The sequence below is a fragment of the Nerophis ophidion genome, linkage group LG04 (assembly GCF_033978795.1).
Source record: "Nerophis ophidion isolate RoL-2023_Sa linkage group LG04, RoL_Noph_v1.0, whole genome shotgun sequence".
NCBI classification, from domain to species: domain Eukaryota; kingdom Metazoa; phylum Chordata; class Actinopteri; order Syngnathiformes; family Syngnathidae; genus Nerophis; species Nerophis ophidion.
This window is the reverse complement of record NC_084614.1, coordinates 12,132,247-12,140,173: the sequence shown is the minus strand read 5'-3', so window position 1 is coordinate 12,140,173 and position 7,927 is coordinate 12,132,247. Positions and strand designations below refer to the sequence as shown.

Genomic DNA, 7,927 nt, shown 5'->3' with positions numbered 1-7,927 from the left:
CCCAAATGTTGCAGACATTGACTTTCGCCTACAACTGCACCGCCCTTGAGTCGACGGGTTATGCCCCGTTCTATCTAATGTACGGAAGAATTCCCAGACTCCCAGTTGACGTAATGTTCCACTATGTGGAGAAGGACTGTGACATTGTCGACTATGATAAATATGTCCTCAAACTGAGGGAAGAGTTAAAAGAGGCATTATCATCTGCCCAGGCAAATGCTGTCTCCAGTCAGCATCATCAGACTGAACTATACAACAAAAGGACCAAAGGTCATGACATCGCTGAGGGAGACCAAGTACTTTTGTCAAACAAATGTGAAAGGGCACGCAAGAAGTTGTCGGACAAATGGGAGTCCGTTCCGTATGTGGTTGTCTCAAGAGACCCAAGGTGTCATACCTACCGGATAAGGAACACTTGCAGTGGTCATGAAAAAGTCGTCCATCGCAACCGCCTCTTGTGTACCAACTTTCTTCCGCTTAAGTTGGAGAATGAAGAGGATGTTGAATCATCATTCACTGAGTCATCTGAGTCAAGGCATGATGAGACACAATGTCGGGTTTCGGATGTGGTGACGGGAGATGTCACAGAAGACCGAACAGTCAGTTGGGTTCTGGACAGTGCTTCTGCCGATTCGCCATCAGAATGTCTAGATGCTGATGAGGAGCTTGAAGAACCTGATCTGGATGAAAGTGTCAGCCAGAGGCCAATGAGTGTGTCAAGCATGATTGATGGGACAGGCCATGGTGACGACGCCCGAAGCACAGGGATCAGTGTAGTCTCCCGTATAAGAACAAGGGTGGGTAGGCTGGTGAAACCTGTAGATAGGCTAATTCAGAACATGACCCAGAAAAAATATCTGTTTGAGTTTCAAACCTCTGTAAACCATCAAGTACCATAAGATAGTTGTTTAATCCAATGTTTGGGGTTGAACATGTATTACAGTAGCAGTGATAAATATTAGGTACTCCTTGTCTTGTAAAAGGTATATTTTTTTATTACCTTTGTAAAGTAATGTGTAAGGTGGTGTAAAAGGCACCTCTTTTTGCAAGTGTACCCAGGAGGGTTGCGCAGCCCTCCTCGGCCATTTTCTCAGTGATGTGAGTAACTAATAAGTTGCATAACATGAATGTATTAGAGTACTCTGCTTAGTCTTGAAGTATTTTGGTGAAGTTCAGAGGGGAGTATGTAGCCGAGCTAAATTTAATTTAATTTAATTTTTAATTTTTGGTAATTTATTTCACATAATTTTATTTCACATCATTTTCTGTTGTGAACTTCCCCAAAAGTGTCTGTCATTGTAAATAGGTTCCGCCCTATTGTTTTCTATTACATACCTTTTTGTTTCCCTGGGGGGTGATTTGGCGTTGCACCTGTGTGACCAGCTTCAGTGAGCACTGACTCCTGCAGCTGGTAAGTCATGCTTATGTCTCTCTCCTTTTTATTTTTTTATAAACTTTTTGCTTGTCACTTTTAAAGTATTTTCAAAGTGAACACTGTTTTGTGGCATGCTGTTAAGCATCCGGGTTAAATTCCCAAATTTTCGTTTTATTAAAGTGTTGTAAAAAACGGACTTATTTGCTAAATGATGTGTGGATTAGCTTAATGCTAGCAGCAGTTGCTGCGGGGTTTCCTGGCCTCGTGAGTTTGTGCACGGGTCGGGGGTACTCTGCTGCGTCTGTGTGGACATCTTGTGTGCTGCTGTGCCATTAATGTGTGTGTGTTTTTTTCCTTTTTCTTTATTCTGTAGTGGAGAGAGATACTGTGGACTGTATGTGACGCCCTTTTCTTTTTGTCCCTATGAAAAAGGTATGTCTGTTAATAAGTTTTGGCATTGTTTATTGTAAGTAAAAAAATATATAAAATGAGTTGATGTGAGTGGGGAAAAAAAGAGGTGATTTGCTACACATAATAAGGACCTTTTTTTTTCCTAATGTATATTTTTGCTGTCTGCTGATGTATATACTTTATATACTGTTTTTTTATTTCAATTAATTAGTTTTTGGACTATTTTGTGCTTTGTTTGCCTTTTCATTATTTTTATTATCATTATTGTTGTTGTTTCCTTTTGTAAGCATAAGTTAGAGTTTGAGTGAGCACTAACTCCTGCAGCTGTGGAGAGAGATAATGTGGACTGTATGTGACGCCCTTTTCTTTTTGTCCAGATGAAAAAGCTGGTGAATAAATCCTCCTCAACTCGAATCCTGTGGTTCATCACGAAAAAAAGACACAACGCAGAACACTGACTGTTACATATAGTGGACTTCTGAGGTATCTCCGTCCAGCTGCTTCTCCATCAAACACACTCTCAGCAGATTTTCCATATTTTCATGGATAAATGTCCGCCGTTTAGATAACAATTTAACATTCTTGGCTGCCATTAGACTCATTTTGCTTCAGTACTAGCAGTGATACACTCAAATTGCTTTGCCAAGTTGGCAACACACTCGGTAATTTTTTTTAATGATTAATTTTTCTATCTCAGCGACAATCGGGCGGAAGGCGGTTTACACCCTGGACAAGTCGCCACCTCATCGCAGAGCCCCCTGCAAACCCAAAGAGAATAAGAGGTAGGAAATGGATGGATGGATGGATTATTTTTTTCTTTATTTCAATAAATATCATCCACTTCTTCTCCTCAGCACTTTCCTTCACACTCACTTTTTTCTTCTGACTTTCTGAGAAACAAAGTTATGTCGGTCTCTAGCTATAATTACCCCGAATAAAACCAGATGTTTTGGGCGGATCTTTGTGACATTTGCTATGGCAACCTTTTGCATGGGATGCTTGTAAATGAAAGTTTTGCTTGCAACTTAAAGCCACTCTTAAGTTAGAGCACACTTAAGTTGAAGTACTACTGTAGTTGTTATCTTGTGTATCCTCCTGCCAATTTTCCCTCCAATTTTTCATATGTACGAGCAAACGCCAAAACTCCTTGAGCACATGTGAGCGACGGCAGACGTGCACACTGTTATGCGCTTATCTTTTTATTCGATTTTGTGCACGGCCTAAATTTTGCTGTGTGCGGAGGCGCGTACTTTAGAGGGAACGTTGCTTCCCGCCCCCCCCTAAAAAAAACATTCATTGTCATTTGTACCTGAGTGGATGTCACTGATTCCATAAACTGCATAAAAGATGTCTTCCATGTCATAACCAGGGGCGTCACTAGACCTAATACTGTACTGGGGCACACCAGGGGCACAAATAATTCATGTGAGCGTGCAAAGCGCGCAACCCAAAATATTTTTAGCACTTATTCATCATAAAAAATACATAAATAGTGCTTTAAACTATGAAATCATATCAGATTATGTTGTACGGATCTTTGATTAACCACCTGAAATTAACTAATGCATTTGACCTACTTGTGCACTTTTTTACTCCAGACTTGTAAACTGCTACTGGTAAAAGCAAAAAGGAAGAGCAATGATCCATCCATCCATCCATTTTTTACCGCTTATTCCCTTTTGGGGTTGCGGGGGGTGCTGGCGCCTATCTCAGCTACAATCGGGCGGAAGGCGGGGTACACCCTGGACAAGTCGCCACCTCATCGCAGGAGGAGCAATGAATCTTTTTTTTTTTTTTGTAGATGTTAAATTTGCAGATGATTACTGCAATATGTATTTCAAAAAGAAGAGCAATGAATCTTTTTGAAATATATATTGCAGTAATCATCTGCAAATTTAACATCTACAAAAGTAAAACAAAAAATAAAGCACCCCTACATCTCTGGGTTCTTTTATATTATTTAATTTCCATTTATGGCAATGTGGCTAATCCTATTTCAGATACACAAAACTATAAAATATACACAAAACAATAAAGCCACAGTAGTAGAATAAATGAACAACTGTTGTGTGTTTATTCAGGGAATCATTTTCTGAGAAGTAAACTGTAACGTCTCCTTTTCATTTTTGCAAAGTGGTCAATCACTCTGGACAGACATGGAAATATTACAGTAACTGTTATACAGTTGACCAGTGGTTCCAACTGGTGGGTCGTGACATAAGAGTGGATTGTGTGTCATTTTCAGTGAGTCGCGGTCAGATGTGTGCATGAAAAAAAAAAGTTGTGGCAACAAAACCAGATATTTTTAGCCATTTTTCAAGTGACTATTAGTGAGTATTTTAGCAAAAGGCAAACCGACTAACAAGTTGGAGGAGGACTCAGGACAGACATGGAAATATATTTTTAAAAAATCTAAATGGGGCAACAAAACCCAATATTTTCAGCCATCTTTCTGAAAACAAATACAGAAATGTTACTATTTTTTCTGGAAACAAAACCAGATGCTTTAGCTGTAGCCATTTTTCTGGTGACAAAACAAGATTATTTTAGTCAGTCACACCGATTAACAAGACAAGTCTACTGTGCTATTTTTCTGTGAAATAAACTTGAATGATTTAAAAATTTGGCTCACGACTTGATGATATGGAAAAATGTTTTTCTTCCTGAAGATAAACCATTTGAGAAGCACTCAACTCACACATGCTTACTCCAAATCATCATTGATGCAGAACCAGCAGACAATAACCAATATTATGTTTCAGCGATGAGGTGGCGACTTGTCCAGGGTGTACCCCGCCTTCCGCCCGATTGTAGCTGAGATAGGCGCCAGCGCCCCCCGCGACCCCGAAAGGGAATAAGCGGTAGAAAATGGATGGATGGATGGATGTTTCATGTTCATTGGAAATTCCCCCGACAGCTCGTACAACAAATGAATATGTTTGTCTTGATACAAGGAATAACGTTAGCTAACTTAGCATCAACTTAAGACAATGATGTTGCCTAGCTAGCTAGGACTTCACTTACATCTCTCATTCCTGCTGCTTATTTTCTGCTGCGGGCAAATAACTTTCTTAAATTCATCTAGGAGTTACAGTTTGAGTCAAATCAAAATCAAAATAATGAAATCAACAAATTGTTGTTGGCTAACGTTACCTACCTCACGCAGTGAGTCTCACCCTCTCTCTCTCTCTCTCTCTCTCTCTCTCTCTCTCTCTCTCTCTCTCTCTCTCTCTTTCAACCGAAGTCTCGATCCACACGTGAATAAGTTACCATATTAGTTAGCCATGTGCTCATTATTTCGTGGAGTGAATACAGTAGCAATCAATTACCATACTAAGTAGTATGTGCGCTGTTGTCTATGTTATGTAGACTTAAAACTCTGAAGCGTTTTTTTTATTGGTGAATTTTTTACTGGGGCACTGCAGATCAACAGTGGGGCACGTGCCCCAGTGAAATCTGTCTGGCGACGCCCCTGGTCATAACCACTTCAGATTTGACGAAGGTCTGTGCTCTCCTTGTGCTATCTTAACTTTGAAACATGATCCCACTATGCAGCCATATTGATTTTTGGATTGTGGAACCTCCAAAGTCAAACGCAATAAATGTCACGTGATACTGGTTGACATAATGTACAGTACTGAAGACCCACACTGTTTCTCATGTTGAAATTTGAGATTCAACCCCAGAAAAGCGGCATATTTTTTCCAGAAAACTGTACCACAGGGCTATTCAACTGCCAAACTTGGGAGACAGAGATCTTTGCAGCAAGTTCCTAAAAACGCTGGAGCGCTCCTGATGTATAGAAGAACTTGGACCACTTAAAACACATTGGCAGATCCTTGCATTGACATTTTAACCTTGCTAACAAAAATAGTGCACTGGGGTCAATAACTAAGGTATTTCTCAAGGCACCCTTAAGTCCTCTAGTTTTGGCCGTTACACTTTTTTACATAATGTGATTTCTGTAACTGTGTTACTGTAGTCGTTTGTTCAACTTCTTTAGTTATACTAAAAGTGTTCCTCAAGGTTCCATTTTAGGTCCTCTTTTTTTCATCATTTCATTGTTATGTGTCTGTGAACGAGTCTCACCGTCGTGCGGGTTCCCGGGACCACCAAGGAAGGACATGGCTTTGAGCAGTTTTGACTTTCTTTATTTTACAATAAGAAAATTATTTTTCGGGATTCTTTTTAGTCGCATGTGTCGTCTGCCTCTCGCTCTCTTCCGGGTTGCATGCGCTTTGTCTCGTTCTGTCCTTGTTTCTCCACCTCTCTCTACGACGTTCACGGCTGCTGCCCTTTTAAACAGTGTGAGAGGATTCATTAATCGCATATAGGTGCACAATCCACGGACCTGATCTCGATTGTGGCGTCGCTCCCGGCACGCCCCACCTCACCGCTCGCTCGCCATCCCCACCTCCTCGCCGCCATCTTGGGCCGGGCTCCGGCGTGCCCAGCCTCTCTGTCGGACTGTCGGCTTCGCCTCTCCACAGTCCTCCGTCCCCAGACGCAAGCCGGGCTTCCGACTGGCTAAGCCTACTCCCCCCTCCTTTTCTTGAAGGGGCGGGAAATAATTGTTACGACCACCTGTGCCCCGGTCTTCTCTTTATTTTTCCCTTGTTCTTCTTTATCTTCCTCTTCATTTTCTTCCATTTCGTCTTTGTCTTTTTCTTCGTCTTTGTCTTTTTCTTCTGTATCTTTTTCTTCTGTGGCTTTTTTTTAAATTTCTTCTTCCTCTGTGTCATTTTCTTGAACTTCTTTAACTTTTTCTTCTGTATCATTTTCTTGAACTTCTTCAACCTCTTCTTCAGCTTCTTCTTCTTCAATGTCTTCTGTATCATTTTCTTGAACTTCTTCAACTTCAACTTCCTCTTCTTTTACTTCTTCTACAACTTCTTCTTCTTCTTCTGTATCATTTTCTTGAACTTCTTCTTCTTCATCTTCTTCTTTGGCTGGCTGTTCAAAGTCAGGACCCAGGATAGACCACTTCTCTGTGCAATAATTAGTTACTTGTCTCCATTTAAGGTGATCCCCTGCTGGCCTCCAAATGGACTGGACTTTCACATGAAGTTGGGACCCAGAGTGGCCACTCCCTATGCATCAGTCAGTGACGTCTCTCCATGTCTCCATTCAAGATGATCCCCTGCTGGCCCCACTATGGACTGGACTCTCACATTATTAACTGTATCCAGTCGACATCCATTGCAGCGGTCACCCAAGTGGGGATCCCCATATCCGCGGTCCCTTCCAAGGTTTCTCGTTGTTCCCATTGGGTAGAGTTTTATCTTGCCCTGTTTGGGATCTGAGCTGAGGATGTCGTTGTGGCTTGTGCAGCCCTTTGAGACATTTGTGATTAAGGGCTATATAAGTAAACTTTGATTTAATGATTGATTGATTGATCATTTGGGCTATTTAGCCGGTGGCCCGTCAGTTTGATTTAAAGAATTTGTGAAATTGTGAGAGACTCACATTTGTGAAGTAGATTATTAAAATGCTGGCGACTTGTCCAGGGTGTACACCTCCTTCCGCCCGATTGTAGCTGAGAAGGCGCCAGCGCCCCCCGCGACCCCAAAAGGGAATAAGCGGTAGAAAATGGATGGATGGATTATTAAAATGCTGTCATAGGGATTATATTTGACTATCTTTTTTTTGCAGAAATTCAAAACCAGCAGGGCACTCTTGTAACTCTGACAAATTAAATAGACTAAAATCATGCTGGTTCTCCGAAATACTAGTGAATAGTCTGGCCCTCCTGGTCCTTAGCTTTCTGGAAATGTAGACCCCAAAACAATTTTGTCAAATATCCTCGCAGTGCCACTTTTGGGGGGGTTTGCAGTTTCCATTGTTTTTTTAACATCTATATTCCACTTTCATTTCTTAATAATGTGAATGTCTGCATATCTCAGTGGCCCCATCTACACATAATTTTAGTGTGTAGCCCCTGGCCCAGCCTAATTAACTCATCTGTGTAGTTAAAGCAAGAATAATGGAGGAAATCATTTATCACCATGAACATCCTTACCACTGATCTAGCTTCAAACATGGTAACAAAGGTGTATATGTGAAAATCAACACATGGTGGATGAAAACAGAAATCCTTCATTCAATACACCAGCTACAGTTGATAATTTATGGCTAAAATGG

General features: G+C 41.1%; 1 long non-coding RNA gene across 1 annotated transcript; it reads left to right on the top strand.

The window, feature by feature from the left end:
* Positions 1-2,481: 2,481 nt before the first annotated feature.
* Positions 2,482-7,288, top strand: LOC133550515 (uncharacterized). The gene is made up of 2 exons (XR_009806286.1): positions 2,482-2,568; positions 6,809-7,288. It is a non-coding gene; the product is annotated as an uncharacterized LOC133550515 (long non-coding RNA).
* Positions 7,289-7,927: the final 639 nt, after the last annotated feature.